Raw genomic sequence first — 10000 nt, forward strand, 5'->3', positions numbered from 1 at the left:
CCTGGAAGCCCTAAGTACCTGGGTGGAATCAGTTCCAGGATTTCATCCATGCGGGAAAAGTTGAAAATGTGTCCGAGACAGCGCCCCCTAGGCGGACACACGCTCCGGACAGAGCCCCTGTCGCTCAAGCCCTGGAAGCCCTAAGTACCTGGGTGGAATCAGTTCCAGGATTTCATTCATGCGGGAAAAGTTGAAAATGTGTCCGGGACAGCGCCCCCTAGGCGGACACACGCTCTGGACAGAGCCCCTGTCGCTCAAGCCCTGGAAGTCCTAAGTACCTGGGTGGAATCAGTTCCAGGATTTCATTCATGCGGGAAAAGTTGAAAATGTGTCCGAGACAGCGCCCCCTAGGCGGACACACGCTCCGGACAGAGCCCCTGTCGCTCAAGCCCTGGAAGCCCTAAGTACCTGGGTGGAATCAGTTCCAGGATTTCATTCATGCGGGAAAAGTTGAAAATGTGTCCGAGACAGCGCCACCTAGGCGGACACACGCTCCGGACAGAGCCCCTGTCGCTCAAGCCCTGGAAGCCCTAAGTACCTGGGTGGAATCAGTTCCAGGATTTCATCCATGCGGGAAAAGTTGAAAATGTGTCCGAGACAGCGCCCCCTAGGCGGACACACGCTCCGGACAGAGCCCCTGTCGCTCAAGCCCTGGAAGCCCTAAGTACCTGGGTGGAATCAGTTCCAGGATTTCATCCATGCGGGAAAAGTTGAAAATGTGTCCGGGACAGCGCCCCCTAGGCGGACACACGCTCCGGACAGAGCCCCTGTCGCTCAAGCCCTGGAAGTCCTAAGTACCTGGGTGGAATCAGTTCCAGGATTTCATTCATGCGGGAAAAGTTGAAAATGTGTCCGAGATAGCGCCCCTTAGGCGGACACAGGTGTCTGCATGAGCCCCTGTCGCTCAGAAGCTGGAAGAGCAGTTTGAAAAAGGACCGGGGTAAAGAGGGGGAAAGCACCATATATGTGTCCGGGAAGGCGCCCCTCGGGCGGACACAGGTGTCTGCATGAGCCCCTGTCGCTCAGATGCTGGAAGAGCAGTTTGAAAAAGGACCGGGGTAAAGAGGGGGGAAGCACCATATATGTGTCCGGGAAGGCGCCCCTCGGGCGGACACAGGTGTCTGCATGAGCCCCTGTCGCTCAGATGCTGGAAGATCAGTTTGAAAAAGGACCGGGGTAAAGAGGGGGGAAGCACCATATATGTGTCCGGGAAGGCGCCCCTCGGGCGGACACAGGTGTCTGCATGAGCCCCTGTCGCTCAGATGCTGGAAGATCAGTTTGAAAAAGGACCGGGGTAAAGAGGGGGGAAGCACCATATATGTGTCCGGGAAGGCGCCCCTCGGGCGGACACAGGTGTCTGCATGAGCCCCTGTCGCTCAGATGCTGGAAGATCAGTTTGAAAAAAGAACCAGAGGATAGAGGGGAAAAACACCATATTTGTGTCCGAAAATAGCTCACTTTGACTCGGACGCGTTCCCTGTGATTTCAGCCTGTCAGACATGGTGCACATAGTAACGAGATGGAGGTGTTTTGGTCGACCAGGTAAAAAACGAAAAATCGAGAGAAGGTAAAAAGTAGGTGAAAAATTAAGCCTCTCTCGTTAAGGTACTTAGAAAAAATCCCAAAAAAAAAATGAACTCCCATTGAAATGAATGGGGAAAAATTTTTTTCTCGTTTTTTTTCTAAGTACAACAACGAGAGAAGGTAAAAAATGGTTTTTTTTAGCCTCTCTCGTTAAGGTACTTAGAAAAAAACCCAGATTTTTTATTTTCTCGTTTTTTTTCTAAGTACAACAACGAGAGAAGGTAAAAACAGGTGCTTTTTAGCCTCTCTCGTTAAGGTACTTGGAAAAAATCCGAGACATGTTTGGTCTTCCCCACTGACAGTGCGCCTTTGCTGGGTAAGTTGTGGACGTGCCAGGCACCCCCGGGACACCGGTGGAACGCGGCCGGACTCGTGGTACTCCAACCCGGGCATAATTTTGGATATTTTCCGGTCCTTTTTTTCCCCACTTTCCCAACTTTTCTTCTGAATCACAGTGCGCCTTTGCTGGGTAAGTTGTGGACATGGCAGGCACCCCCGGGACACCGGTGGAACGCGGCCGGACTCGTGGTACTCCAACCCGGGCATAATTTTGGATCAAATTCGGGACTTTTGCCCACTTTCCCAACTTTTCTTCCCAATCACAGTGCGCCTTTGCTGGGTAAGTTGTGGACATGGCAGGCACCCCCGGGACACCGGTGGAACGCGGCCGGACTCGTGGTACTCCAACCCGGGCATAATTTTGGATCAAATTCGGGACTTTTGCCCACTTTCCCAACTTTTCTTCCCAATCACAGTGCGCCTTTGCTGGGTGCGTCGTGGACATGGCAGGCACCCCCGGGACACCGGTGGAACGCGGCCGGACTCGTGGTACTCCAACCCGGGCATAATTTTGGATCAAATTCGGGACTTTTGCCCACTTTCCCAACTTTTCTTCCCAATCACAGTGCGCCTTTGCTGGGTAAGTTGTGGACATGCCAGGCACCCCCGGGACACCGGTGGAACGCGGCCGGACTCGTGGTACTCCAACCCGGGCATAATTTTGGATCAAATTCGGGACTTTTGCCCACTTTCCCAACTTTTCTTCCCAATCACAGTGCGCCTTTGCTGGGTAAGTTGTGGACATTGTAGGCACCCCCGAGACACTGGTGGAACGCGGCGGGACTTGTGGGACTCGAACCTGGGTGTGATTTTGGACCAAATTCGGGACTTTTGCCCACTTTCCCAACTTTTCTTCCCAATCACAGTGCGCCTTTGCTGGGTGCGTCGTGGACATTGTAGGCACCCCGGAACCCTGGTGGAACGCGGCGGGACTTGTGGGACTCGAACCTGGGTGTGATTTTGGACCAAATTCGGGACTTTTGCCCACTTTCCCAACTTTTCTTCCCAATCACAGTGCGCCTTTGCTGGGTGCGTCGTGGACATTGTAGGCGCCCCGGAACCCTGGTGGAACGCGGCGGGACTTGTGGGACTCGAACCTGGGTGTGATTTTGGACCAAATTCGGGACTTTTGCCCACTTTCCCAACTTTTCTTCCCAATCACAGTGCGCCTTTGCTGGGTGCGTTGTGGACATTGTAGGCACCCCGGAACCCTGGTGGAACGCGGCGGGACTTGTGGGACTCGAACCTGGGTGTGATTTTGGACCAAATTCGGGACTTTTGCCCACTTTCCCAACTTTTCTTCCCAATCACAGTGCGCCTTTGCTGGGTGCGTCGTGGACATTGTAGGCACCCCGGAACCCTGGTGGAACGCGGCGGGACTTGTGGGACTCCAACCCGGGCATAATTTTGGACCAAATTCGGGACTTTTGCCCACTTTCCCAACTTTTCTTCCCAATCACAGTGCGCCTTTGCTGGGTGCGTTGTGGACATTGTAGGCACCCCGGAACCCTGGTGGAACGCGGCGGGACTTGCGGGACTCGAACCTGGGTGTGATTTTGGACCAAATTCGGGACTTTTGCCCACTTTCCCAACTTTTCTTCCCAATCACAGTGCGCCTTTGCTGGGTGCGTTGTGGACATTGTAGGCACCCCGGAACCCTGGTGGAACGCGGCGGGACTTGTGGGACTCGAACCTGGGTGTGATTTTGGACCAAATTCGGGACTTTTGCCCACTTTCCCAACTTTTCTTCCCAATCACAGTGCGCCTTTGCTGGGTAAGTTGTGGACATGCCAGGCACCCCCGGGACACCGGTGGAACGCGGCGGGACTTGTGGGACTCGAACCTGGGTGTGATTTTGGACCAAATTCGGGACTTTTGCCCACTTTCCCAACTTTTCTTCCCAATCACAGTGCGCCTTTGCTGGGTGCGTTGTGGACATTGTAGGCACCCCGGAACCCTGGTGGAACGCGGCGGGACTTGTGGGACTCGAACCTGGGTGTGATTTTGGACCAAATTCGGGACTTTTGCCCACTTTCCCAACTTTTCTTCCCAATCACAGTGCGCCTTTGCTGGGTGCGTCGTGGACATTGTAGGCACCCCGGAACCCTGGTGGAACGCGGCGGGACTTGTGGGACTCGAACCTGGGTGTGATTTTGGACCACATTCGGGACTTTTGCCCACTTTCCCAACTTTTCTTCCCAATCACAGTGCGCCTTTGCTGGGTAAGTTGTGGACATTGTAGGCGCCCCTGAACCCTGGTGGAACGCGGCGGGACTTGTGGGACTCGAACCTGGGTGTGATTTTGGACCAAATTCGGGACTTTTGCCCACTTTCCCAACTTTTCTTCCCAATCACAGTGCGCCTTTGCTGGGTGAGTTGTGGACATTGTAGGCACCCCGAGACACTGGTGGAACGCGGCGGGACTTGTGGGACTCGAACCTGGGTGTGATTTTGGACCAAATTCGGGACTTTTGCCCACTTTCCCAACTTTTCTTCCCAATCACAGTGCGCCTTTGCTGGGTGCGTTGTGGACATTGTAGGCACCCCGGAACCCTGGTGGAACGCGGCGGGACTTGTGGGACTCGAACCTGGGTGTGATTTTGGGTGATTTTGGACCAAATTCGGGACTTTTGCCCACTTTCCCAACTTTTCTTCCCAATCACAGTGCGCCTTTGCTGGGTAAGTTGTGGACATTGTAGGCACCCCGAGACACTGGTGGAACGCGGCGGGACTTGTGGGACTCGAACCTGGGTGTGATTTTGGACCAAATTCGGGACTTTTGCCCACTTTCCCAACTTTTCTTCCCAATCACAGTGCGCCTTTGCTGGGTGCGTTGTGGACATTGTAGGCACCCCGGAACCCTGGTGGAACGCGGCGGGACTTGTGGGACTCGAACCTGGGTGTGATTTTGGACCAAATTCGGGACTTTTGCCCACTTTCCCAACTTTTCTTCCCAATCACAGTGCGCCTTTGCTGGGTGCGTTGTGGACATTGTAGGCACCCCGAGACACTGGTGGAACGCGGCGGGACTTGTGGGACTCGAACCTGGGTGTGATTTTGGACCAAATTCGGGACTTTTGCCCACTTTCCCAACTTTTCTTCCCAATCACAGTGCGCCTTTGCTGGGTGCGTTGTGGACATTGTAGGCACCCCGGAACCCTGGTGGAACGCGGCGGGACTTGTGGGACTCGAACCTGGGTGTGATTTTGGACCAAATTCGGGACTTTTGCCCACTTTCCCAACTTTTCTTCCCAATCACAGTGCGCCTTTGCTGGGTGCGTCGTGGACATGTCAGGCACCCCGGAACCCTGGTGGAACGCGGCGGGACTTGTGGGACTCGAACCTGGGTGTGATTTTGAATCAAATTTGGGACTTTTGCCCACTTTCCCAACTTTTCTTCCCAATCACAGTGCGCCTTTGCTGGGTGCGTCGTGGACATGTCAGGCACCCCGGAACCCTGGTGGAACGCGGCGGGACTAAGTTCCAAGAGGGCGTTTTTGCCCCCCTCCAAACTCCCTCTCTTTGTTTATAGTGCATATTTTCTGCTGGATCTACTCTCTATTTACTCCAAGGAAAAAAACTAGCCGGTCGCGGCAAATTTTTACAATCGGTCGCCAAACTACGGCACGAGGGCCGAACGCGGTACGCCGGCGTCCAAGATACGGCCCGGGGATTTTTTTGATTTTTTGGGCTTTTTTTGATTTTTTTGGACATGTTGGGCATCCCAGGACTCGGGTGCGACTGCAGGACGTGTGGGGCTCTAACCTGGGTGTGGTTTTTGGTCATTTTTCCGGACTTTTGCCCACTTTTCCAACTTTTCTTCCCAATCACAGTGCGCCTTTGCTGGGTGCGTTTTGGACATGTCAGGCACCCCGTGACACTGGTGGAACGCGGCGGGACTTGTGGCACTCGTACCTGGGTGTGATTTTTGATCATTTTGTGGACTTTTCCCCAGACACTCTCCACTTGTCTACCCCACTTCCCCTGTGACTTTGCTGGGGGGGGCGTTTCCCCGCTGTCCTTTGTAGTGTAAGGGTTACTTTTCTTTTTTTTCTGTCTGAAAATAGGGCCCCAAAAGGCCTCACACTCCCCGGGAAGACCTGATGGACGCCTCGGCGTCACTGAAACAGGCCAATCTGTCTGAAAATATGGCCCACGAAAGGCCTCACATTCCCCGGGAAGACCTGACGGACGCCCCGGCGTCACCGAAATACGGCAAACTGTCTGAAAATAGGGGCTCCAAGGGTTCCCCACTCTTTCTGGCCCACAAAAGGCCTCTCATTCCCCGGGAACACCTGTAGGACTCCCCGGCGTCAAGGAAATACGCCAAACCGGCTGAAAATAGGGGCCCAAAAGAACTGGAAATAATGTGTTTAATTTGGGGGGTGATGTCTATAATTATGGGGGTGCATTGGAGGCGGGAGTCCACTGGAGGGCTCCACACCGTCTGAATATAGGGCCCCAAAAGGCCTGGAATTAATGTATTTAATTTGGGGGGTGCATTTGCAGCGGGAGTCCACCGGAGGGCTCCATTTCCCCACTCTTTTGTTGACATATGGCCACAAAAGGCCTCTCATTCCCCGGGAAGACCTGATGGACGCCCCGGCGTCACCGAAATAAGCCAAACTGTCTGAAAATAGGGGCTCCAAGGGTTCCCCACTCTTTCTGGCCCACAAAAGGCCTCTCATTCCCCGGGAACACCTGTAGGACTCCCCGGCGTCAAGGAAATCCGCCAAACTGTCTGAAAATAGGGCCCCAAAAGAACTGGAAATGATGCCTTTAATTTGGGGGGTGATGCCTTTAATTTGGGGGGTGCATTGGAGGCGGGAGTCCACTGGAGGGCTACACACCGTCTGAATATAGGGCCCCAAAAGGCCTGGAATTAATGTCTTTAATTTGGGGGGTGCATTTGCAGCGGGAGTCCACCGGAGGGCTCCATTTCCCCACTCTTTTGTTGACATATGGCCACAAAAGGCCTCTCATTCCCCGGGAAGACCTGATGGACGCCCCGGCGTCACCGAAATAAGCCAAACTGTCTGAAAATAGGGGCTCCAAGGGTTCCCCACTCTTTCTGGCCCACAAAAGGCCTCTCATTCCCCGGGAACACCTGTAGGACTCCCCGGCGTCAAGGAAATCCGCCAAACTGTCTGAAAATAGGGCCCCAAAAGAACTGGAAATGATGCCTTTAATTTGGGGGGTGATGCCTTTAATTTGGGGGGTGCATTGGAGGCGGGAGTCCACTGGAGGGCTACACACCGTCTGAATATAGGGCCCCAAAAGGCCTGGAATTAATGTCTTTAATTTGGGGGGTGCATTTGCAGCGGGAGTCCACCGGAGGGCTCCATTTCCCCACTCTTTTGTTGACATATGGCCACAAAAGGCCTCTCATTCCCCGGGAAGACCTGATGGACGCCCCGGCGTCACCGAAATAAGCCAAACTGTCTGAAAATAGGGGCTCCAAGGGTCCCCCACTCTTTCTGGCCCACAAAAGGCCTCTCATTCCCCGGGAACACCAAAAGAACTGGAAATAATGTGTTTAATTCAGGGTGCATTTGCAGCGAGTGTCCACCAGAGGGCTCCAATTCCCCAGCTATAGTCCTGGTACTCTAAAATGATGGCACTTAGTCAAATTTCCGCCTTTTTTTGATGACTTCCAACTAGGAGAGGGACTAATTTTGAGTTCCGGACCCGGGTGGAGAACCATAGCAGGTCGGCCTTCTTAAAGGGAAATGCTCCTAGGCACTTAGTCAAATTTCCGCCTTTTTTTTGGACTTCCAGCGAGGAGAGGGACTAATTTTGCTTTCCGCACCCGGGTGGAGAACCATAGCAGGTCAGCCTTCTTAAAGGGACATCCTCCTAGGCACTTAGTCAAATTTACGCCTTTTTTTTGGACTTCCAGCGAGGAGAGGGACTAATTTTGCTTTCCGTACCCGGGTGGAGAACCATAGCACGTCGGCCTTCTTAAAGGGAAATGCTCCTAGGCACTTAGTCAAATTCACGCCTTTTTTTTGGACTTCCAGCGAGGAGAGGGACAATTTTGCTTTCCTGACCCAGGTGGAGAACCATAGCACGTCGGCCTTCTTAAAGGGACATCCTCCTAGGCACTTAGTCAAATTCACGCCTTTTTTTTGGACTTCCAGCGAGGAGAGGGACTAATTTGGCGTTCCAGACCCAGGTGGAGAACCATAGCACGTCGGCCTTCTTTAAGGGACATCCTCCTAGGCACTTAGTCAAATTTACGCCTTTTTTTTGGACTTCCAGCGAGGAGAGGGACTAATTTTGCTTTCCGTACCCGGGTGGAGAACCATAGCAGGTCAGCCTTCTTAAAGGGACATCCTCCTAGGCACTTAGTCAAATTCACGCCTTTTTTTTGGACTTCCAGCGAGGAGAGGGACTAATTTGGCGTTCCGTACCCAGGTGTAGAACCAAGGCACGTCGGCCTTCTTAAAGGGACATCCTCCTAGGCACTTAGTCAAATTCACGCCTTTTTTTTTGGACTTCCAGCTAGGAGAGGGACTAATTATAGGGCCCCAAAAATTCACGCCTTTTTTTTGGACTTCCAGCGAGGAGAGGGACAATTTTGCTTTCCTGACCCAGGTGGAGAACCATAGCACGTCGGCCTTCTTAAAGGGAAATGCTCCTAGGCACTTAGTCAAATTCACGCCTTTTTTTTGGACTTCCAGCGAGGAGAGGGACAATTTTGCTTTCCTGACCCAGGTGGAGAACCATAGCACGTCGGCCTTCTTAAAGGGAAATGCTCCTAGGCACTTAGTCAAATTCACGCCTTTTTTTTGGACTTCCAGCGAGGAGAGGGACAATTTTGCTTTCCTGACCCAGGTGGAGAACCATAGCACGTCGGCCTTCTTAAAGGGACATCCTCCTAGGCACTTAGTCAAATTCACGCCTTTTTTTTGGACTTCCAGCGAGGAGAGGGACTAATTTTGCTTTCCGTACCCGGGTGGAGAACCATAGCAGGTCAGCCTTCTTAAAGGGACATCCTCCTAGGCACTTAGTCAAATTTCCGCCTTTTTTTTGGACTTCCAGCGAGGAGAGGGACTAATTTTGCTTTCCGCACCCGGGTGGAGAACCATAGCACGTCGGCCTTCTTAAAGGGAAATGCTCCTAGGCACTTAGTCAAATTCACGCCTTTTTTTTGGACTTCCAGCGAGGAGAGGGACAATTTTGCTTTCCTGACCCAGGTGGAGAACCATAGCACGTCGGCCTTCTTAAAGGGACATCCTCCTAGGCACTTAGTCAAATTCACGCCTTTTTTTTGGACTTCCAGCGAGGAGAGGGACTAATTTGGCGTTCCAGACCCAGGTGGAGAACCATAGCAGGTCGGCCTTCTTAAAGGGACATGCCCCTAGACACTTAGTCAAATTTACGCCTGAAAATAGGGCCCCAAAAGAACTGGAAATAATGTCTTTAATTCAGGGTGCATTTGCAGCGAGTGTCCACCAGAGGGCTCCAATTCCCCCACTATAGTCCTGGTACTCTAAAATGATGGCACTTAGTCAAATTTCCGCCTTTTTTTGATGACTTCCAACTAGGAGAGGGACTAATTTTGAGTTCCGGACCCGGGTGGAGAACCATAGCACGTCGGCCTTCTTAAAGGGACATCCTCCTAGGCACTTAGTCAAATTTCCGCCTTTTTTTTGGACTTCCAGCGAGGAGAGGGACTAATTTGGCGTTCCAGACCCAGGTGGAGAACCATAGCACGTCGGCCTTCTTTAAGGGACATCCTCCTAGGCACTTAGTCAAATTTACGCCTTTTTTTTGGACTTCCAGCGAGGAGAGGGACAATTTTGCTTTCCTGACCCAGGTGGAGAACCATAGCACGTCGGCCTTCTTAAAGGGACATCCTCCTAGGCACTTAGTCAAATTCACGCCTTTTTTTTGGACTTCCAGCGAGGAGAGGGACAATTTTGCTTTCCTGACCCAGGTGGAGAACCATAGCACGTCGGCCTTCTTAAAGGGAAATGCTCCTAGGCACTTAGTCAAATTCACGCCTTTTTTTTGGACTTCCAGCGAGGAGAGGGACAATTTTGCTTTCCTGACCCAGGTGGAGAACCATAGC

This window comes from Nerophis lumbriciformis, unplaced genomic scaffold (genome assembly GCF_033978685.3).
Source record: "Nerophis lumbriciformis unplaced genomic scaffold, RoL_Nlum_v2.1 HiC_scaffold_46, whole genome shotgun sequence".
Lineage (NCBI taxonomy): Eukaryota > Metazoa > Chordata > Actinopteri > Syngnathiformes > Syngnathidae > Nerophis > Nerophis lumbriciformis.